Below are 24,887 nucleotides of genomic sequence, written 5' to 3'. Positions count from 1 at the left end.
ATGTCGCCACACAAAACTCATCTCACAAAAGTCCCTACATGCATGTCGCCACACGCAACTCAACACACACAACTTGACACACGAAACTCGCCCTAAAACACACACAAGTCTGGTATTATCCTTCAAAAATAAAAATCTGATTAATAAGCAGACAAACTACAAGAGCAACAAATGTACCATATAGGAATCCGGCAGCTGTCAGTCACATGACCAGTCTATTATGTGTATGTGTGAGCTAATATATACTGCCAGGGGGTGGGCTTACTGTTGGCTGGGGATTTATCAGGCTGCCATTTTAGCTTACAAATACTGAGGTAAAAATACTGACCAAATAACGTGTGAACGAGGTCTAATACAGGAGGAGATGACATACAGATATATACTATATACAGGAGGAGATGACACACAGGTATATACTATTTACAGGGGAGATGACACACAGGTATATACTATATACAGGAGGAGATGACACACAGATATATACTATATACAGGAGAGATGACACACAGGTATATACTATATAGAGGAGGAGATGACATACAGGTACATACTACATACAGGACGAGATGACATACAGGTATATACTATATACAGGAGGAGATGACACACAGGTATATACTATATACAGGAGCAGATTACCTACAGGTATATAGTATATACAGGAGGAGATGACATACAGGTATATGCTATGTATAGGAGGAGATGACATACAGGTATATACTATATACAGGAGGAGATGACACACAGATATATACTATATATAGGCGAGATGACACACAGGTATATACTATATACAGGAGATTACATACAGGTATATCTAATATATAAAGCTGAATGTGTGTATGTATGTATGTGTGTATGTCCGGGATTGGCATCTGCACCGTCGCAGCTACAGCCACAAAATTTTGCACAGTCACACGTCTGGACCCCGAGAGCGTCATAGGCTATGTTGTGAGGTGAAATTTTAACCCCGCGCGTTCCAATTCACCAAACAATTTTGCCCCTATCTACATAATGGGGAAAAAGTGAAGGGAAAAGTGTTGGAGGAAAATTGACAGCTGCCAGATGTGAACAATGAGGACTTAAAGAATGAGAGCGATGGCGCCAAAGGGTATATACCGTACAGTTGCTAAGGTGGGGCCCCGACATGGGATACTCACCACACACGGGGATATGAACACAAACACAAAATGCGCCACACACTACCACGTGCTTGAACACATATACGACCCTCAGCACACATTTCACCACACACACACCAACCTCGCCACATAAAAGTCGAAACACAAAAGTCACCACTCAAAACTCGCAACGCGCAAAACTCGCTACATGCAAAACTCGCCATATGCAAAACTAGGCTCACGCAAAACTCGCCACACGTGCAAAACTCACCTCATGGAAAACTCACCTCATGCAAAACTTGCACACACAGAAAAATTGCCACATGTACAAAAGTTGCACCACATGCAAAAGTTGCCTCACACAAAACTTGCACATACTCAAAACGCACCACACATAAAACTCGCCACGCGCAAAACTCGCCATGCACAAATCTTGCTGCACACAACTTGCTACACTAACCTGTCACATGCAACTCGACACACAAAATGTTGCTACACGCATGTCGCCACACAAAACTCATCTCACAAAAGTCGCTACATGCATGTCGCCACACGCAACTCAACACACACAACTTGACACATGAAACTCGCCCTAAAACACACACAAGTCTGGTATTATCCTTCAAAAATAAAAATCTGATTAATAAGCAGACAAACTACAAGAGCAACAAATGTACCATATAGGAAATACGGCAGCTGTCAGTCACATGACCTGTCTATTATGTGTATGTGTAAGCTAATATATACTGCCAGGGGGTGGGCTTCCTGTTGGCTGGGGATTTATCAGGCTGCCAATAGCAACCAATCACAGCTCAGCTTCTATTTTGCTACAGTTAATTAACCTGAGCTCTGATTGGTTAATATAGGCAACAAAGACATTCTCAGTATAACAAAGCTAATATATGTTGTGAAATGCTTCTATTAGCTTAGTTTTTGCCTTTTAATAATTACATTTCTATCTATTTGTTTTGTGGTTTTTGTGTGCAGAATACATTTTTGTTAACACATTCTATTTTGCTAACAGCAGTCATTAACCCGGGCGAAGCCGGGTAGTACAGCTAGTATATATATAAATGTCCATAACACACCCATAAGACAGAGTGAACTCATCTAAACAGCCTAACACCGACCATGTAAATACTGCATAGATATAAAATAAATATAGTTACCAAGAGGAGGAACCCGGGGACCCACCACACCCGACGCGCGTTTCGCACATTTTGACTTCTTACATGTTCCATTATTTTCCTGCATCCTAGTTGTACTTATCTAGTATTGAGCTATATATTATTCTCATATTATCCTCATGTTACTGCTGTATACATATTTATATAGAGGTTGTTTCTGCGTGTGTCCCACTTTTGCTGCTGCACTTGTGGTTACTGCCCAATTTTTATGCATCATTTTATGTATGTTATAATAAAGTTTACATTTTTATTATTTCTGGTCTAGTGTGAAGGTGTTCTTTTGTTGGTATCTTATTATAGAAAGTCGGATAAGTGTTGACAAAACAAGTAAAATGATACATTTTGGGTTATAACCTACGTAAGGCATCTATACCATGAATGCGTCATCGTTCTTCTTGGGGAGGTGTCATCAGTGATAAATAACAGCTCTCAATGTCATTCAGCTGTACCAAAAGCCAACACTATAATGTCTTGTGTTAGAAGGGCCTGATACATCATTTGCAGTTTCTTTCCCTTTTCTTTTCTTGTCTTGCATTATTCTTTGACTTATTGTGCTCTGAATTCTTCAAAGTGGTTCATAACGTTTACAAATTTTACAGAAAAATAAATAATGCTCTATGTTTTATTTTGAATCATTTTATAACTTTTTAGGGTAAAATGTCTCATGTTTTGTTAGGTGGAGGAAAATAACTTCCACACATAAAATTAGTCCATTGGAGTGGAACTGGACTACAATTGTGAAAAATGTTATGACTTTTTAACGAGTCACTTGATGAATTAGTCAAAAGCATCTGGAAAACTACAAACCGCTCCGGCAATGGTGAATATAAAAGTATTTTGCTTTACAAGTGAACACATAAAATATAAAATAGGCTTTAAAAAAGCACAATGAAAAACAGAAAAAAAACTACTAAAAACCGGTACAAAAGCAATAATGAACTTGGCCCATTGGGGGGGAGTGGTGGTGTCTAAAATTTTCCTATATCAGGAGAACATGGGCTTAGATGAGAATAGCTAATATCAAGAGGGAATATGTCAGCAGTTTCTGTATTTGCTATGTAATCAGACATCAGCATTATGTAGGGACAGGGACCCTGATTCCAGTGATGTATCACTTTGTTTGCTGGGTGCAGCACGTGTGATAGAATCATAGTTTTACCTGCTGCAGAGCTCTGAATGCTGAACAGTGTATAACCTCGTCCCCACCACGGATTAGCAGCTTTCTGTTAATATACAACATGCACAGAAAGCTGCCAATCAGTGGTGGGGGTGTAGTTGGACCAGGACGCACAAAACACAGTCCTGTAGTGATAATCTCCTACTGATAAAACACTGATTTTATTGAAACTGCAAAATTTCAGCCTAGTAAGTGACACATCGCTGGAATCAGGGTCTCCGCTCCTACATCATGCTGCTCCCAGATGACCTGTTCAGGATTTGCTCATCTCAGCTAATTTGATCAATTTGCGTCACGCGAATCATATACACAACAGTTGCGGTTAGTTTACACATTCCAGAAGATTGCATCAATATGTTATGCCACATGATCTCAAGTGTGGCTGTAAGGGCTTCCTTATAATGCCTTGAAGATATCACATGGTATAGAACAGCCAATAAGGAGACTTTTGGAGCCAGTATGAAAAGCAGAGGCAGGGAATACAGCTGCCACTGTGTCGAATCTGAATAGTGAGAGGACGTCACAGCTCACAGCTTAGCCATAGAGATGGGAAGAGAAGCCATAAAACATGAAATGAACAATGCAGATAGTGTGAGGCAGTACAGCAGATTTTAATGCCTAAGGAGGAAGTATCTAATCCTCAGAGACGTAGTTGATTCTCTTAAAAGGAAACAACCTAATACTACATGAAAAGATGCAGAAATTCTGGTGACTTTTATTACTCGGCAGGAGGAAAATAATATCTTTTTAAAACATGGTAAAACATTTTTCTTATATTTTTTATTTTTATACGGGGTGGAAACACAGGATCTGCCAATTTAATATAAAAGTGAATTTAAAAAGATAAAAAAAAATAAATAAAAAAATAAAACTTGAAATGTCTGAAGAAAAGCCCCTGTAAAATCCAAGGATTGGAGTATTTCCCAGTAAGATCCAAGGATTGGAGTATTTCCCAGTAGCGGAGTATATACGCTGTACACAACGTATTTGCAAAGAAGCCATGAATTCCTTTATGAAATATTGCATTTTCCACTTCCCATCAGTCATTTTATGGACAGTTTGACAGCTTGTTCACCTTTATACGGATATTTTCAGAGGGCGATGCCGGGCGATAAGCTCAAGGGAAACTATGGGGGAAAAAGGGAATGAATTTCAATAAATTACAATACGAGTATGAACTCGGTTCAGTAAATTCCAGCAGATATCACGATGATGTGTAGAGTAATCTGCTACCTGGTCCACACACGATCGGCTATAAACATGTGCTGGGTGCCCCGTCACCGTCACAGATCTAACGCCTGATTACATTGAAAATGAACACTACACCTAATGTAAAGACATCCACTTCTATTTGAAAGGTATAGATTATTACTACCTAAGAGTGCACATAAACACTACCGCCAATGCAGTCAACTGTTCTGGAGCCCGACCATCAAATGTTCAAGAACAATTTAAGTAAATAATCAAAGGAGGGAATGTTTTTTTGAAGGGCAAGACATATCATTTGAGCACACAGTTAGATATTAGCAGATACTTTTAAATTGGAATTCGACAAATCTTCGCCAAACATTCTATCTGCGTCAATCAAAATATTGGACGTTTTACCCAGTGACTCTTGGAGATGGAAAACAACTCCAAAAAGTTGTTTTTCGGAAAGTTACCTCCAAGTCAGAACGTGGTGAGCTATAATATAGAGCTTAAACAGCTGTAGTTGTGCAGGTTTAACCCCTGAGCCTGTGCTATAACAGCGACATGGTGGTCATACGTATAACCAACTCACACCAACATCATAAACGTACAGTGATTGGCAATCCTAAAAGTCAATATCAACCGTTTACCGAGCTTAGGATAAAAGTCAAACCAGATACTCTTCTGCAGACGTGTGTTTTGGGGTGTTTGCCACGCAGTCATCAGTTCAAAGCAAAAGTTCTGATTTGGCTGCATGAGAGGCCTCGTATTGGAGTCTAAGAGGTAATGTCTCTTCTTTTGGAGAATTACATGCCAGTTTAATGAGACTTATAGGCCATATAATGCTCCTCTGGGAAATGAAATATGAAAATTTCCTCTTCAGAGAGACATTACCCCATAGATCCTATTCTGAAGCCTCTAATACAGGAAAATAAGATTTTTTTTATTTGCACTGATGAGGGGCAAACACCCCGAAACATGTTTCCGCAAACAAATTATCTGATTTCGCTTTTAGCCTAAGTTGTGTCGCAAGGCTCAGTGAAATGGTCAATATTGCGTTTTTGGATTGCTACTTTCAGTAGGTGGCAGAAACAGTTTGCATCTTTAAATTTCTTAGAGGAGCCTTGCATTGCCTATACGTCTCTTTACACTGGCACGTCGCTCTTCACATGAATTAAGAATGGAATCTAAACCTCCACCAAGAGAAACTTCTGCCAACGATCCCAGAGCAATGTGGTGACGATCAATGCTTTTTCCAGCATGATGGAGACTATGTCAGAAAGCAGAAGTTATAACTAAGTAGCTCAGTGAACAAAACATTGAACATTCAGGCTCACAGCAGGAAACTCCCCAGATCTTAAACACATTGAGAAACTAAGGCCAGTTCTCAAAAAATTAAAAATAAAAACCAAGAAATTATGATTAATTCTGAGCGCTAATGAGGCAAGAACGGGCGGCCATCAGTCAGGTTCTGCCCAGAAGCCGAGATCCAGCTGCCAGGGCGAAGGGCAGAAGTCTGGAGAAGTAAGGCTATGTACACACGTTGCGGATTGGTGTGCGGATTTTTCCACACTGTTTTTGCAAAATCCGCACTGCGGATTACCCGCGGATTTGCCGCGGTTTATGCAGATTCCACCTGCGGTTTTACACCTGCGGATTCCTATTATAGGGCAGGTGTAAACCGCTACGGAATCTGCACAAAGAATTGACATGCTGCGGAAAAAAATGCAGCATTTCAGCACGTTTTTTTCCATAGCATGTGCACTGCGGATTTTGTTTTCCATACGTTTATATTGGACTGTACAACGCATGGAAAACTGCTGCAGATCCGCAGCGGATCTGCAGCAAAATCCACAACGTGTGCTCATAGCCTAAGGGGTAGTGCTGGAAATATTGAGGCTTTACAGAAACTTCATGTATTTGTCAATAAAAGTTTAAAAACTTATGAAATGCTGATAATTATACTTCAGTAGCCACAGAAATACGGATAAAGGAGAAAAACACACTGAAGCATCAAACTTTATGAAAGCTAGAACTTGTGACAGTGTCAAAACTTTTTGGCCACAAATTGTTCTTACCTAATATCTTTTTTATGTAAAGTCAGAGGGACTATCAATCCCAGAGACACAGATCTGGAGAAAAGGAGGCTTCAGCATCCTCAATTTTATGTTTACTCATCACTAAATTTGGACACTGACCATTTCTTTGTCACACAAAAATGAAAAAAAACAAACAAACAAACAAAAAACTTCTATTAATTGAGAGAAATCGTCTAATTACTGTTTCCATAAACCCCCCTGACCCCATTTAAAGTCATACATATCTGCATCACATAATTAAAAGGGTCAATCATAAAATAAGGCACAGAATGTTCCAGGTGATAAATAATGTTTGCTGAGAGCCGGATATATTTTTAAGAGCAAAGAAGAGACTTTATCTCCTTATAGAACAGAAAGCACGTTTATGGAACAGTTCCTTTTAAATATTATAATTTATTCAAACTAGACCTCCTTCCCATACATCTCTGTTCTTTATCGCCATAAGGTGAGGTGTATGAAGCATTAGGGTAGTTATAAGGCCAGGGGAGCCTCATAAATTATATTTGGTGGTTTCTGTCTCTTGTGGTTGGTGCTATGATGCAGACTTCACTCTAACCCATCGCTCCTATTAATCAAGGATTTGGCTTCCAAGTTGGATTTCTAAATATGGGCCCCAAGAAATCATGGAAACCAATTTACAACATATATTATGATACTTTATATATGTTTTATTTAGCATTGTGAGTTAAAGGGATTTCACAAAATCACAAGGTGTAATAATTATACAATGAATGAAGATCAGAAAACAGTGACCCCACCGCGATCCAGAGAATAAAAATATGCAGAAACGGCAAGGTTCTGAAGGGAAGAAGAACCGTTTGACCTTTTGAATGCAAAATTGGCTGGAATCATTAGCTGACGCCATGTTGCATTTGGTGAGCCCTTGATTTGCTTAAACAGTGGAAGCCCCCCACAAGTGATTCTATTTTGGAAACTGGACATCTCAAGGAATTTATCTTGACATTTGGTGGTGAGCACCTTGATCTCACAGGTGCTTCACAGAATTTTACAACAATGATCTGTAAAAAAAAAAAAAAAATTCCCACAAAAATTTTGCTTCAGCCCCATTTTTTTCATTTTCACAAGCATAGCTGGAGAAAATGGACCCCAAAATTTGTTGTGCAATTTCTCCTGAGTACAACAATACCCCATCTGTGGTCAAAAATGACTTTTGAGGCACAGTGCGAAGCTCAGAAGGGAAGTAGTGCCATATTGGAGTTCAGATTTTTCTGGGATGGTTTGAGGGTGCCATGTCACATTGGCAGAGCCCCTGAGGTGCCGGAACAGTAAACTCCCATAAGGCTAGGTTCACATTGCGTTAGTGGGTGATCGCTAACGGACAGCGTTGCACGGCGAAAATGTCGCAATTAACGCCGTGCAACGGGTCCGTTAGCGCACCCATTGACAGCAATGTAAATTTCGCCTGTAGCGCATCGCTAGCGCGTGCCTTTTTCGGCTCGCGCTAGCGATGTGCCGTTCTTTTGTAGCGCGCCTCGGACGCTGCTTGCAGCGTCCGTGGCGCACCCGAGGTCCGTTCCCCGCTCTCGCAGATCGGGGATCTGCGAGAGCGGGGACGTTAGCGCGACCCCTAAACGCGGCCCCTACAAAAACATTGCGTTAGCGCAATCCGCTAGCGCTAGTGCTAAACGGATTGCCCTAACGCAATGTGAACCTAGCCTAAGTGACCTCATTTTGAAAACTACGCCCACTAATGAATTCACGTAGGGGTGCAGTGAGCATGTTGACACCACATGTGCCTCACAGAATTTTATACCATTGGGTGGTGGAGAAAAAAATAAATTTTTACACCAAAAATATTGTTTCAGCCCCAAGTTTTTAATTTTTCTTAGGGCTAATTGGAAAAACTGGACCTCAGTTTGTTTTTGCAAAAATTTCTCCTGAGTGCACCAATAACCTACATGTAATCGAGAAATACTCTTCAGGCACAGTGCAAAGCTCAAAAAGGGAAGGAGCGCCATATTCTAGTGCAGAGTTCACTGTTATGGTTGCTGCTACCAAGAAAGACTGGGAGAGCCCCTGAGGTGCCGGAATAGCAGAATCCTCATATGAGACCCCATTTTACAAACTACACTTCTCAATGAATTCATCTAGGGCTGCAGTCATCATATTGACACCACAGTTGTGTCACAGAATGTTATACAATTGAGCTGTGAAGAAAAGAATTACATTTTTACCACCAAAATTTAATTTTTGCCCCAGATTTTAAATTTTCATATTGGGATGTGGGTAGTGTTGAGCGATACCGTCCGATACTTGAAAGTATTGGTATCGGATAGTATCGGCCGATACCCGAAAAATATCGGATATCGCCGATACCGATACCCGATACCAATGCATTTCAATGGGACGCAAAGTATCGGAATGGTTCCCAGGGTCTGAAGGAGAGGAAACTCTCCTTCAGGCCCTGGGATCCATATTCATGTGTAAAATAAAGAATTAAAATAAAAAATATGGATATACTCACCTCTCCGGCGGCCCCTGGATCTTACCGCTGTAACCGGGAGCCTTTGTTCCTAAGAATGAGCGCATTAAGGGCCTTCGATGACGTCGCGGCTTCTGATTGGTCGCGTGACCGCTCATGTGACCGCTCACGCGACCAATCAGAAGCCGCGACGTCAGCCGCGACGTCATTGAAGGTCCTTCACGGGCTCATTCTTAGGAACGGAGGCTCCTGGTTACAGCGGTAAGATCCAGGGGCCACCGGAGAGGTGAGTATATCCATATATATCCATATACTCACCTCTCCGGCGGCCCCTGGACCTTACCGCTGTAACTGGGAGCCTCCGTTCCTAAGAATGAGCCCGTGAAGGACCTTCGGTGACGTCGCGGCTTCTGATTGGTCGCGTGAGCGGTCACATGAGCGGTCACGCAACCAATCAGAAGCCGCGACGTCATCGAAGGCCCTTCACGCTCTCATTCTTAGGAACAAAGGCTCCCGGTTACAGCGGTAAGATCCAGGGGCCACCGGAGAGGTGAGTATATCCATATTTTTTATTTTAATTCTTTATTTTACACATGAATATGGTTCCAACACCGATTCCCGATACCACAAAAGTATCGGAACTCGGTATCGGAATTCCGATAACGCAAGTATCGGCCGATACCCGATACTTGCGGTATCGGAATGCTCAACACTAGATGTGGGTAAAAATGGCACCAAAATGTGTCCCACAGTTTCTGCTGAATGTAGAAATACCCCATATGTGGCTGTACAGTACTGCTTAACCATACGGTGAGAATCAGGAGAGATGGAGTGTTCTTTGCCACCTGGAGAACAGATTTTCCTAGAATAGTTTGTGGACTCCATATACAGAGCCTCCAAGTGCTAGAAGAGCAGAATCCCCCCCGCAAGTGACCCCATTTTGGAATTTATCTACAGGTATAGTGACTATATGAACTCAATGGGTGTTTTCCAGAAACAAGGAGCATTGGATGTCGCTGAGTGAAAATTGCAAACTGCGGTTGTCGTGCCCGTACATTGTAGTGTAAGTTATGCCCAGCTCATGCTTCTGGAGACAAGCATCGGTAAATTAGGAAGGCTCTCATCGCTCAGTGGGAACTTGCTTTTTTGTGGATTGAGCTGAAGCTCTTAATAGGAGCATTTTGCATAACGTTTGGGATCACATTTATCCCGCACTCTACGCTGAGTACTTATATTGAGGTTTCCATCTAAATCTTCGAGTGACGTGATTAAGATGAAGGATCCATTCACCATAATGAAGCAGCAGCATTACTCTGGACTCAGTCTAGTCTCGGTTCAGCATTGCCCTTTTTTCAGTGGTGTACAAAACTTTGATGGTACTTTTATGAAATTCTAAAAAGACGGACATCGCCGTATCACAGGTCAGACTGCGTCCACAGTGCCTCCACCTGCCTTATTATATGGAATCTTTTGCCGAAAGTTCTGCCTCAATCATGTATTTCAAAGATTTACAAGGGAAATCCCGGTGAAAGAGCGTCACTGCAGTCTTTTGGAGATAGAATGAACAAATCAACAGCAGGTGAATTTTTTTTTTTGTTTGCCGTTCCTCATGCGGTATAAGTGATTAGACAATTTTATTCTTCAGGTCTGTGCTATTACAGAGATGCCAGATTTATATTGGGTTTTTAGGTTTGGCTGCTGTCACACACAAAGACTTTTTTGCAAAAACTTTGTTTCAACATATTTGAGAGCTATAATTTTTCCTTTTTTCTACCGACAGTCATGAGGCTTTTTTTTTTCTTTTTTTTAACCCCTTTCTGACATTGGACATACTATCCCGTCGAGGTGGGGTGGGCCCGTATGACCACCGACGGGATAGTACGCCATATGCGATCGGCCGCTCTCACGGGGGGAGCGCGGCCGATTGCGGCTGGGTGTCAGCTGACTATCGCAGCTGACATCCGGCACTATGTGCCAGGAGCGGTCACGGACCGCCTCCGGCACATTAACCCCCGGCACACTGCGATCAAACATGATTGCAGTGTTCCGGCGGTATAGAGAAGCATCGCGCAGGGAGGGGGCTCCCTGCGTGCTTCCCTGAGACCCCCCGGAGCAACACGATGTGATCGCATTGCTCCGAGGGTCTCTTACCTCCTCCTCCCTGCAGCAGGCCCAGATCCAAAATGGCCACGGCATCCGGGTACTGCAGGGAGGTGCCTTCACAGCTCTTGCTCAGAGCAGGTGCCAGGAAGCCTGGAGGAGCTGTGCACTTCAGATCGCCGATCTGACAGAATGCTGTGCAAACTGTCAGATCAGCGATCTTACACTATAACATGATGCCCCCCTGGGGCAATGTTATAGTGTAAAAAAAATATTCACATGTGTAAAAAAAAAAAAACATTCCCCCCAAAAATTTATAAAAAAATAAAAAATATTGTTAATATAAATACATTTCTTTATCTAAATTAAAAAAAACAATAAAAGTACACATATTTAGTATTGCCATGTCCGTAACGACCCGACCTATAAAACTGTCCCACTAGTTAACCCCTTCAGTGAACACCGCAAAAAAAAACGAGGCAAAAAACAACGCTTTATTATCATCCCGCCAAACAAAAAGTGGAATAACACGTGATCAAAAAGACGGATATAAATAACCATGGTACCTCTGAAAACATCATCTTGTCCTGCAAAAAACGAGCTGCCATACAGCATCATCAAAGAAAAAATAAAAAAGTTGTAGTCCTCAGAATAAAGCGATGCAAAAATAATTATTTTTTCTCTAAAATAGTTTTTATCGTGTAAAAGTGCCAAAACATAAAAAAATGATATAAATGAGGTATCGCTGTAATCGTACTGACCAGAAAAATAAAACTGATTTATCCATTTTACCAAACGCGGAATGGTATAAACGCCTCCCCCAAAAGAATTTCATGAATAGCTGGTTTTTGGTCATACTGCCTCACAAAAATTGGAATAAAAAGTGATCATCTCACGTGCCCGGAAATGTTACCAATAAAAACGTCAACTCATCCCGCAAAAAACAAGACCTCACATGACTCTGTGGACCAAAATATGGAAAAATTATAGCTCTCTAAATGTGGTAACGCAAAAAATATTTTTTGCAATAAAAAGCTTCTTTCAGTGTGTGATGGCTGCCAATCATAAAAATCCGCTAAAAACCCCACTATAAAAGTAAATCAAGTCTCCCTTCATCACCCCCTTAGTTAGCGAAAAATTAAAAAATTGTATTTATTTCTACTTTTCCATTAGGGTTAGGGTTAGGGCTAGGGTTAGGGTTAGGGCTAGGGTTAGGTTTAGGGCTAGGATTAGACTTAGGGTTAGGGCTAGGGTTAGGGCTAGGGTTAGGGCCAGGGTTAGGGCTAGGGTTAGGGTTGGGGCTAGGGTTAAGGCTACAGTTAGGGTTGGGGCTAAAGTTAGGGTTAGGGCTGGGGCTAGGGTTAGGGCTAGGGTTAGGGTTAGGGCTAGGGTTAGGGCTAGGGCTAGGGCTAGGGTTAGGGCTAGGGTTAGGGTTGGGGCTAGGGTTAAGGCTACAGTTAGGGTTGGGGCTAAAGTTAGGGTTTGGATTACATTTACGGTTGGGAATAGGGTTGGGATTAGGGTTAGGGGTGTGTCAGGGTTAGGGGTGTTGTTAGGGTTACCATTGGGATTAAGGTTAGGGATGTGTTTGGATTAGGGTTTCAGTTATAATTGGGGGGTTTCCACTGTTTAGGCACATCAGGGGCTCTCCAAACGCGACATGGCGTCCGATCTCAATTCCAGCCAATTCTGCGTTGAAAATGTAAAACAGTGCTCCTTCCCTTCCGAGCTCTCCCGTGTGCCCAAACAGGGGTTTACCCCAACATATGGGGCATCAGCATACTCAGGACACATTGGGCAACAACTTTTGTGGTCCAATTTCTCCTATTAACCCTGGGAAAATACAAAACTGGGGGCTAAAAAATAATTTTTGTGGAAAAAAATTTTTTTTTTATTTTCACGGCTCTGCGTTATAAACTGTAGTGAAACACTTGGGGGTTCAAAATTCTCACAACACATCTAGATAAGTTCCTTGAGGGGTCTAGTTTTCAATATGGGGTCACTTGTGGTGGGTTTCTACTGTTTAGGTACATTAGGGGCTCTGCAAATGCAATGTGACGCCTGCAGACCAATCCATCAGCATTCCAAATGATGCTCCTTCCGTTCCGAGCTCTGCCATGCGCTCAAACGGTGGTTCCCCCCCACATATGGGGTATCAGCGTACTCAGGACAAATTGGACAATATCTTTTGGGGTCCAATTTCAACTGTTACCCTTGAAAAAATACAAAATTGGGGGGCTAAAATATAATTTTTGTGGAAATAAAAAATAATTTTTATTTTCACGGCTCTGCGTTATAAACTGTAATGAAACACTTGGGGGTTCAAAGCTCTCACAACACATCTAGATGAGTTCCTTAGGGGGTCTACTTTCCAAAATGGTGTCAGTTGTGGGGGGTTTCAATGTTTAGGCACATCAGTGGCTCTCCAAACGCAACATGGCGTCCCATCTCAATTCCTGTCAATTTTGCATTGAAAAGTCAAATGGCGCTCCTTCCCTTCCGAGCTCTGCCCTGCGCCCAAACAATGGTTTACACCCACATATGGGGTATCAGCGTACTCAGGACAAATTGGACAACAACTTTTGGGGTCCAATTTCTTCTCTTACCCTTGGGAAAATAAAAAATTGGGGGCGAAAAGATCACTTTTGTGAAAAAATATGATTTTTTATTTTTACGGCTCTGCATTATAAACTTCTGTGAATCACTTAATGGGTTAAAGTGCTCACCACACATCTAGATAAGTTCCTTAGGGGGTCTACTTTCCAAAATGGTGTCACTTGTGGGGGAGTTCAATGTTTAGGGACATCAAGGGCTCTCCAAACGCAACATGGCGTCCCATCTCAATTCCTGTCAATTTTGCATTGAAAAGTCAAATGGCGCTCCTTCCCTTCCGAGCTCTGCCATGCGCCCAAACAGTGGTTTACCCCCACATATGGAGTATCAGGACAATTGTACAACAACTTTTGGGGTCCATTTTCTCCTGTTACCCTTGGTAAAATAAAACAAATTGGAGCTGAATTAAATTTTTTGTGAAAAAAAGTTAAATGTTCATTTTTATTTAAACATTCCAAAAATTCCTGTGAAACACCTGAAGGGTTAATAAACTTCTTGAATGTGGTTTTGAACACCTTGAGGGGTGCAGTTTTTAGAATTGTGTCACACTTGGTTATTTTCTATGATATAGACTCCTCAAAATGACTTCAAATGAGATGTGGTCCCTAAAAAAAAAGGCGTTGTAACTTTTAACCCTTTTAACTCCCTAACAAAAAAAATGTTGGTTCCAAAATTGTGCTGATATAAAGTAGACATGTGGGAAATGTTACTTATTAAGTATTTTGTGTGACATATCTCTGTGATTTAATTGCATAAAAATTGAAGTTTGGAAAATTGCGAAATTTTCAAAATTTTCCCCAAATTTCAGTTTTTTCACAAATAAACGCAGGTAATATCAAAGAAATTTTACCACTGTCATGAAGTACAATATGTCTCGAGAAAACTCTGTCAGAATCACCGGGATTCGTTGAAGCGTTCCAGAGTTATAACCTCATAAAGGGACAGTGGTCAGAATTGTAAAAATTGGGCCGGTCATTAACGTGCAAACCACCCTTGGGGGTAAAGGGGTTAATCTTAAGACTACTATGGGCCTAATAATAATAATAATAATTATATTAATATAATTTATTAATAATATAATAGCTTATTAAGAACAACCTCTTTAGGTAATTTTCCTCAGTCTGATCAAAAACTTCCGCAAACTAGACAGGAAAACCCAATTTTTGTGTGACATTTATATAAACTTTGCCCCTTTTCGGCTAGAACATTTCCAAAATTTGTCATAATAGTTTCTGAAGAATAGGAGGAAGCCCCCGCAAAGTCTAGACTGTGATTAACTGTGCTTATATAGGAAAATCTGGCTGTTGTTGCAGGGGATTGGAAAATTTGTATAAGAAAAGATATAGAGAGGAGAGCCAGGCTAATGGTCTCTCCTGTGTGTCTGGGCTGGAACCGTCGGGGCTGTCACCAGTGTTGCAGGGGGAAGAGATTGCTGACCGGAGCAGTTCAGGACACCTGACTGACGGGGGTGGGTGTGACAAATAGCAGTTTGAGCGGGAAGACTGGACACTAGGCGGGGACCGAGCTTGTGAGCAGTGAGATGGTTAACTCCCTCTTCCCAGACCCACGCCCGCTAGCTGCGCCTATACTCCCAGCTAGCCTGACTGCCGACACATCCTACCCTCAGCTCAGAGAGACTTCAGCACCGGGTAGTGACCAGAATAGAGTACGTACCTTGGCTCCGCTCACCACCGGGGACACCACTTAGTCCCTTCCTTGCGGTACCTGCTTAGGACCAGCCTATGCCTGTGGCTGCGTCCGCTGGACTGTGTGCTTTTACTGCGGCCTTGCCTACTGAACTTTCTGCTTCTTCTGTGCCGCCGACCATCACCTCTACTTCACCATGCGCACAGATCAGGAGATCGCGTGCCGAAGAACCCGGAGGATTCGTCGTCGCAAGGAGAAAGTGCATCGCTCGTCTGCGGGACCGGATCGGAGACGCCGCTGAGGGATCTTCCAGGCGCCTTCCTCCAGCGCACAGTGACTGATAAGTTATCCTGTTATATTCTAGTGCATTGGACTTTCCTCTATCCCCAATCACATCTTTTACCCCCATGCTTGTACCTTTACTGTTCCTATACATAAAGAACCTGTTAACCCTTGCTCTGCCTCCTGTGTGTCACTGCATCCTACACACCTGCTATCATCTTACAAAAGACAATTTTTTTTTTAAATTAAAAATTAAATTAACCAGAGCAGAAACTTGCTAAATTTACTTTAAAATGAAGCACTGACGTTAATCACCTTTTGTAGGCCATTTACTGATGTCCTGACATGAGCGGAGCATTAGTCACGATTCTGCCGCCTCATTACAGCCGATTATGTTAATGATGCCTGCGTGCTGACGATCGCGGGCTGCGCAGAAGCATTGTCTGAATCTGGAGAAAAGATTCAATCCCGCTAATGCTTCAATCAAAATAACACAATCCCCCGTCACTTCTGGGTAATGCAATCATTCCTAAATTATGACAATTAAAGGCTGGCAGAATCCCGGCCAATTACATATGCCGCACGTAGACGTGCACTGCTCTCCGTCTGAAGTTGGGCTTTCGGCTTCCATCTGGCTCTATTAGATTACTTCTGCTCCCACTACACATACTTGTTTTTTTTTTTTGCTTATGTAAAACTATGTAAATCGCATCTACAGAAATGGGAGACTCGTTGTTATTCCGCCACTTAATTTTCATAAACAAATGTGATTTGAAAGGCGGCGTGAGATGAAGTACATGGCTGCTGGATGTGAGTCTTACACCGCGGCTTCCCAGACTTGGAGGGTGACAGTGACGATAATGGCTATATGATGTTAGAAGCTTAAGACGTCCACTTTTCTGTGCGCCATCTGCTATGCATTGTTAATCAGCGCTCCTTCTCTACATCCTCCTGATAGATGGGGCTTGTACTGTAATAGCAGCCGGAGAGAGGAACACAAACATCTTCATTCGTAGCATTCGGATTCCTCATCATTAACACTGGTATCTTCCAGAAAACACAATGTAACAATGAGAATAACTTCAAGGGAAATTACATACAGTTTGTGTGTTTATATCTCTCTCCTCTCTATAGAAGCTGCAAAAATAGAGATGAATGAACCCTAGGAAATTTAAATTTGCAAAATTTTCCCAGGAAATTCAATTTGCCATGATTTTAAAGTACTTAATAGATCACAACTGGTCTGAAAAACATCTACAGTCATGGCTGAAAGTGTTCGCACTACACTGCCACCCAAAATCTTTTGGTTGTCTTCAGATTTCCATGATTCCTTACACACAGTCAAGGCACTCCATGCCAGAGGTGGAAAAAATGCTTCATTTTCTGGAACAATTTCAAGGGTGCCAACACTTTTGGCCATGACTGTATAACGCTTATCTCTTTTCCTCACTGATTTGTCACACTAATGTTTCTTTAGAGTTTTACAGCTTTGTCTCCCCATTTCTAAGGAAATTCTGTGACTTCCAATCACTATCCAGATTCAGTACAAAATAGTTGCTGCATTCCCTGCATTTGCTTTTATACAGGCTACAATAGTCCCTGCTGATTGGCTTTGCTACACCATGTGATCTGACAGCGGAAAGGCATTACGGGAAAACCTGACTGAGGTCATGTGATCATTCTCTAGCTGATGAAATGTTATATAATGTATAGAATAGCAGCTACCATTTTAGACAATTTGCACAGAGTAAGGTTTAGCATTATATAAACTATGCATGGGCAGAACACTCTGGGCTGTAGGATTTCCCCACCAACATTACTTTCTGAAGTTTAAAAAATTTTTTTTAAAAATAAATAAAATTGATTTAATTGCTCCCTTCCCCACCACTACTCATCACTGTGGCATTCATATTTTTTAATGCATACGTTGCAAATCTCTCCGATCACATTCGTCCCTTTTATCATATTTATCGATATGTTGAATAATCTCATTATTGTTCCTCACCAACTTTATTATCTGTCATCTCTTCATTTCCCTTCTCCTTTCTTATTTCTTATTACTTTCCCACATGAAATAGAACTTTCGAAAATAACTTTTAAAACTTTATAAAAAACAAAAAATAAATCATGATTTGCAACGCTAATATCCGCCCCCATCATCTTCCTGGCATTCTCTCCTCTCCCCGCTGTATAAATTAGATGTCATTATAGAACTATTTAAAAATATTTGTATGCTCCTGTCATTCCCGCTTATCTTAATTCTCGTTCTCCAGCATCTGCCAGTTTTTCTATTCATCACGTTACCCATCATTCCTTCAGCTCCTATTAATAACATTCATCAGTGACGAGTTCAGTTATTGGAATACACAATTTACCAATATGACAATAACAAAAAATGAGCAAAACTCTTCCAGATTAATTCCCAGCAGTTTTCTAAATTATGGCCTATTGTAGCCAAAGTTGGTTCCATCATTTATATTAAATGGGGTTGATTGTCAACATTACTGTGAAGATTTAAAGAGTTATTCCCATTATAGAAAAAGTTATTACCCAGTTACGCCAAACTACGAACATGAAGAAGTGGTGCTCGTGCAATGTCATCGTTCTATTCCCATTAGTCATTTCATTATTAGGATTGGTGGGGTCCAGGAGGTTGGGCTCCAACTGATCTGCAAGTTATCACTCATCATTCATTAGATTGGAAAATTACTTGTAACACCCCTTTAAGCTGCCTCCATGGGCAGGGTGCCCAGTAGTTCTCACCTTAATATGGCACGCACCTGAATTTTGCTGGCAGCTCTAGGGGAATGCAGGAGGTCCTTCCTCCTCTGCCACAGGTTGACTCATTAAACCCTTGTCCATGCTCCGTTCACACTCAGAAGAGGTGAAATTGATTGACACTGAACACACAGGTTTATTTATAGGAGGATAAATGGTGAAAAATGCAGGGGCACAAAAAAGAACAGCAAAACCAATAATGTCACACAATCTGCAATTATACAGGTACAAGATGGGCTTTGAAGAAGGGGCGAATGTTAAAGATGACACTTTCCCTTTGCTTTCATTTAGACACATTCCTAACTAATCACACTTAACCCACAAATAGCTGCAGTAATGCAAATAATAAAGTCCAATGCTGGGTCCCAGATGCCGAGGATGTTGGCACACTTTCAGGAACCGTTGGTGCACTTAATGTCATGATAAAAGCAAAATCATTCTGGAACAGTTCTCTCTTTAACTTCTTCTAACAAGTCCCCACATGGATCTACTTCCCCCCTCCTTTCAGGAACACTGACAGACTCATTGTGGTGGCTGCGTTTGTTGCATCCCCGTCCCTCTCGGCATGCTCCCTGCTTTCTGGTCTAGTTCACGACGGCACGACTAGTGCATGCACTGACCTGCTTTTTTAAAATGGCCAGCATGTGCATCTGCAAGATGGCCCTCAGCCAATTGCTGGAAGTCATCCTGCCTAAAAGGCACCCTTGCCAATAGTGATGTGGCGAAGCAACAAGTATCAGTGTGCTAGTGATGCAAATAGTGAGTTGTCAAGTCCCCTGGTTCTGGTGTGGCCAGAGTCCTGAACCCCTAGTACATGATCCAAGTGCAGCTGCCAGTTCCTGAACCTTGTCCCCTGGTCAGTATTTGGTCAGTGCCTTAACACTAAACCCCTGGTCCCTGTGCCATCAGTGCCGGAACCTTGTTCCTTGATCTGTGTGCAGCTAGGACCTGAAGCTATATCCAAGACCTGTGTCTGAACCTGTGCCTATCTGATGTGTATTCTGTATATCCGGACTCTTAAAACCAGGCTCTGAATCAGCCCTGTCTGAGTCTGTCAGTAACCGTTCTGCTGAGGATCCAGAATCTAATAGTCTGAATGAGGTTCAGCAGCTGCAGTACCGGCGCCTGCCTAGGAGTGGTACCTGATGGCTACCTGCATTTGAAGCCTGACTACACCATCAGGCAGGAGCTCCAGTGAAAACCAGGTAGCCGCTTAGCTATGCCCCTTCCTAGGCAAGCCCGGCCCTGTGGCACATTGGGTCCACGAACAACACGTGTCACCTGCATGCATAGCACTCCTTAGCAGTAGAACCACTAGTCCCAGTAACATCTCAACTCCAGTTTGCTTAAAGAGCCATTGGTAGTGGAACCAGAAGTTCCAGCTGGATGTACGCAACTCCTTGAAGCAGCAACTTTCTAATCACACTGGTCTCCAGCTTAGAGCAGCATTGTTCAGATTCCTGGGAGCACATGGAGTGTGGGCAGGAATCTTCCCTGGGACAAGCCAAGCGGTGATTGATACCCCCTCGTAATCTGGTTCAGCTTCAGGATTATCTTCTTCCCTCAGACTCAGAGCTTCTGGGCTGTCAGCACCATTTTGGTGGCTATATTCTCTGCTAACTCTCACCAATTTGCAATGGAGGAGCACACAGCTCTATGTGCCTAGCTAGCTCCTCTTTTCTTCTCTAACCCAGCCAAACAGTCTCTTTGTATGCTACTCCTCCTCTTCCAGAATGTAAAGAGGAGCAAAGTTTGCTGGGAGTTGTAGCTCAGGGCAGTGCAGCTAAAGAAGCATTACATGGATTTTCCACTACTAGGACAATCCCTTCTTGATCAAAATGTGTGGCCCTCATAAAATAAAGCCTATACTTACCTCCCATGCTGGCACAGTTCCCGCAATCGCTGTCCCGAAGGTCGCGTGCGGTTGTTGTGACACATGACACTGGTGCCCAATCAGCACTGGCGTCACTGTCCCAGCCTTTGGACAAATCGTACATGAAGAGGAAGTCCGGGCTGCAGCTGACCTCAGACTTCCTCTTCCTGCTCAATTTGACAGGAGGCAGGGACAGAGACCAAAGCACTGATTGGGTGCCAGCTTCACAGCAACAGCACGAGAGCCCCGGGAGAAGGAGTGCCGACATCGCTGGAATGGTGCCAGAACAGGAGTATAAGTTTTATTATTTTATGGGGGCCAAGTGAGGGGTATGAGAAGAAGTTGTCTAAGTAGTGGACAACTTTTTTTTAATGTTTGCTGCAGTGAATGGCTGTGTAATCCCAACAGCAGTCGTCTCTGTACACATAGCTCTCTCTGCAGGCGTTTCATAACTTTCCAAAAAGTTATCACCAATCAATCACCTTACTGCATCGATCCGGTGCTGATTTCCTGATTTCAGCACAATACATGAATTTCCATCTGTCTTACTCCATTTCCTGTGATATTGAACTCTCAACTGACATTATGTACAGTATACAGTCATCCAGATGCACTTGAGAAGAAGGAGTTTGCCTTTGGCGCATGAGCAATGCCGTTTTTCATGGGTCCTGTGCGCATACTGTTAAGTAGAATAGTCCCTCAGTCCAATGACCTCCTGGCTTCATTGATGTTCTACAGGAAATTAAATGTCATTTCAAGCCAGCACTGACTGCCAGCGAAGCAAGGCGCACTAACCTTGGCTTCATCTGCCTTCTCCCTATGTCAAACTGCAGCGGTCATTATTACTTGCAGCATCTGAAGTGTTAAATGGAAACAATCAGTTTACTCTCAGCTATTGCAACAGTGTTAACTGCAATATGCAGCCAAGACCCACTCTGAATAATGCGAGTGCAGCTCCTGCTCCCACAACATCCCAGTGCCGCAAGTCTGTACAAAAGGAAAACTTTACTGATGTAACCGTACCCGATAATCACAGCGGGGAAATCGCTTCTGGCAATTCATTTTCCCTGCAGTGGTTGCAGATAAATTACATGCCAAAAAAGGAATGAACCGCCACATAGTGCATGTGCAGCGCCCCAGAGTCCTGGTCGTTGCAGTACTGTGGCTCCACCACTATGGGGAGCCATGGTGCGTCCGATGGCACTGAAGGAGTTCATCTGATCAGGTATCACAGACACCAATACATTTCACAGCCGGGCCTCCGGGGGGAACTAAGGGTTCTATTCATTAGGCCACTCCCCACCATAGTGGGTAAACTGGGGGTCAGGCAGGAAGTTAGATCAGAAAGCTGACTGGATTGGACGAAGCAACACCTAGTGGCAGAGGGTGTTGAGGAGGAAGAGACAGTAGGGTCTCTGTCAGGGGTGGGATCCTGACAGAGGCTTGGCATTGGAAAGAACGTAACGGGTCCGCGCCAGCTCCGGGAAGCGGCGGGGCCCAAGAAAGGACTAGAAGCGAGACAGATTGTGCTGAGTGAGAAACGAGATCAATCGATAGGAGAATTCCAGTAGGGGTCGTGCTGTAAGACCGGAGCAACACCCTACTGAGGCGCACTACCGGTGGCCGGAACGCCGAGGGAGTATTATAACATTCAGCTTCAAGCAATACTCTAAACAGCGGCAGGACAGTCAGTTTAAGGCGGGCTGTCTAACACATATCACCTATGAAGACTTGGGAGGCAATTGCGGGAGAGGGGCGTCTCTAGGGTCCCGGAAGAGCTCCAGGCCTACCCGACAAACGGGTGCCGTTCTAACTGTAACATCAGGAAGGGACGGACGATTAGAAGAACATCATTTAATCGAGTTGTGAGGGAACTTAAGAAACAGACACAACAGTTGTGGGGTACTTTCCGTAAGCACAGCAGGGAAGGACTACAACACATAGCGCTAAGAAGGAAGGCACCGATTTCCACCTGTGAAGAGAACTCTGGAGGTGCCATTGGACCGGCCGGACTTGCGCAGCTTGGTGAACCGTATTCTGGACTGAGGACTCAGAGATCTCCAGTAAAGAGGTAAAGAGACTGCAACCTGGTGTCCTCGTTATTTACCGCGACCTGCACCCCACAACTGCACCGTTACAACACCACTTACTGCACCGGACGTCCCCCGCTGACAGACAGGGCCACGGACCGGGTCTAGCCACCGTGACAACTCCAGGACTGAGACCCAGAGGCCCGGCTCCGGGTACCCCTCGGCCCTGCGGTGGTGTGGGGGCGCTCCAACTTGGCGTCACGAACAGGATTCTACTTAAGCCTGAAGAATCAGGTCATGTGTGCCTTGGAACTGTGATTTATCGTGCTTGGACTGTATTATGTTGCAAAGACTGTGTCCCGACATTCCCCGCCAAAACCGCCGCCATTATAACACTATGTGGCGCGCAGGGAGCATGGGGCGTGTCCTTGTGGGCGTAGCTTGGAAGAGTGGCGCGAAAATGGAGCCCGCCCCTCACCGTTATTACTATGTCCAGAGAATATGCCCATCAAGGAGAAGGGCCCGCCTCCTAGTGTGGGATGGTGGAGGAGAGAAAGGCCGCCCTCCGGACGGGGAGGGGCAAGAACTGCTGGAGACCACGAGGAAGAATCCGATTGGCAGCATGGAGCGCGGAAGCCACCCCGGAGAGGGAGAGGAGACCTGTGCCAGGTTCTACCAATGGGAGCCGGCGGAGTCTTTACCAGGCTGCATCACTAATCAGGAAATCCTCGGGGCGGAAGTGGAGGAGCTGTGCCGGCAGTTCCGGAGTCTGTGCCAGCGAGCAACCATCCCTGGCGAGGAGCCGCACCAGGCATCGCTCTCACCATCGACTACAGAGGAGACCGACACCGGAGATGCGGCGGGAGCAGGTAACGGCGCCGACCCGGGCGTGGCGATTGAGGAGCCCCTATTGGTGGATGTAGACTCGCCCCCACCACGACCACCCGGACGGGTGTGTAGCCGCATTGAATGCGAGAGGCCCTGGGAAACTCTGCAGACGGCCGATCGCCCCCTACAGCCCATTAAACAACCCACGCAGCTCCAGGGAGAATGGGTAACCTTCAAATGGACCCGCGCAGCCACTACCAATCTGATGGGGTTCCCAGGGGATGCCCAGGAGGAGGGGGAGAGTGTCGAGGTCATCCGCCAGAGGGAATACCGCCAACGGCTGCGGCAGCAAGAAGAGGAGTGGGGCCGCAAGAAGGAGCTCCGACGTCAGGCTGAGCGGGAGAAAGACCTTCAGAAGAAAGCCCAAGTCAGGCAGGCTACTGAGGAGAATTGGGGTCCGCAGCGATATGGCGTGGTCAACACCTTCCGGATGCAGGGAGGTTGGGGCTTTATTAAGGAGCCCGGTCTCGCCTTGGAAGTGTTTGTAAACCGGCGGGATGTAGAGGCGCATCTCATTGAGGGACACCCAGGCCGGGATCTCTATCCAGGAGACCGAGTTAAGTATACCCGCCACTGGGGGGATAAAGGGTGGTATGCCTTGCATGTACGTAAATACAAGCCGGAAGTGACACTACCACCCCCTGATGATTCCCCAAGACCTGCGGCCATTCCCCCGATCTCCCTGTGTGCCAAGTGTCTGCGGACCATCACTCCGAGGAGAACCGTGAGTACCCAGACCCCTATCCAGGGTGCAGATGCCCTTTATGTGGTGGCGGGAGGAGGGCAGTACTCACGGAGACCGCCCCCAGACTTGAAAGAATAAACCTCGATACCATGAATCTGTAAATAGTTACTGTACTGCTGCTATAACCCTTCCAGGGTTAAACCCTTTTTTTTTTTATGGATCCCTTTGTTGACCCGGGATCCCTATTGTTTGTTTTTGTTACCAAAAGTTTTGCACAAGTTTTAAAAACTGCTGAATCATGAACAGTGCATGATCCGAACTCTTTTGTATATAGTTTGCACCTTATTAAAGGCGCTCCCTACTGGTTTTACTTAAACAAGGACTCTTTGCGAAGATACCGCACTGGAACCTTTGATGAGTATGGACTGGTAGCTTGAGAAGATGTGCTACCTCACAGAGATTTGGTCCCCTCTTAAAGGGGATGTTCATTTGTTGCACGTAAATGGTGATATTGCTTTAAGATCGGTAGCAATAATGTCAATGGAAGAAAATGATGATAATATTTACATGTAAAAGTTATATGTATGCCATTAGTTAATTGTAAAGGAATGCTGATAATGTTCTCTGAAAGAAAAAAAAGGAAGTAATGAGAAAGTTTAATGTTGTGAAAAGAAGATAGTTGATAATGTTGATAAGAAAAGGGGGGGGGATAGAAGGTAAACCCTGCGTTCCCCATCGAAAGTTAGTAATGTGTTACTAAGGACAGAAAGTGAACC

This window comes from Ranitomeya variabilis, chromosome 7, assembly GCF_051348905.1.
Source record: "Ranitomeya variabilis isolate aRanVar5 chromosome 7, aRanVar5.hap1, whole genome shotgun sequence".
NCBI classification, from domain to species: Eukaryota; Metazoa; Chordata; class Amphibia; order Anura; family Dendrobatidae; genus Ranitomeya; species Ranitomeya variabilis.
The sequence above is the reverse complement of the archived record's forward strand: the minus strand, read 5'-3'. Positions refer to the sequence as shown.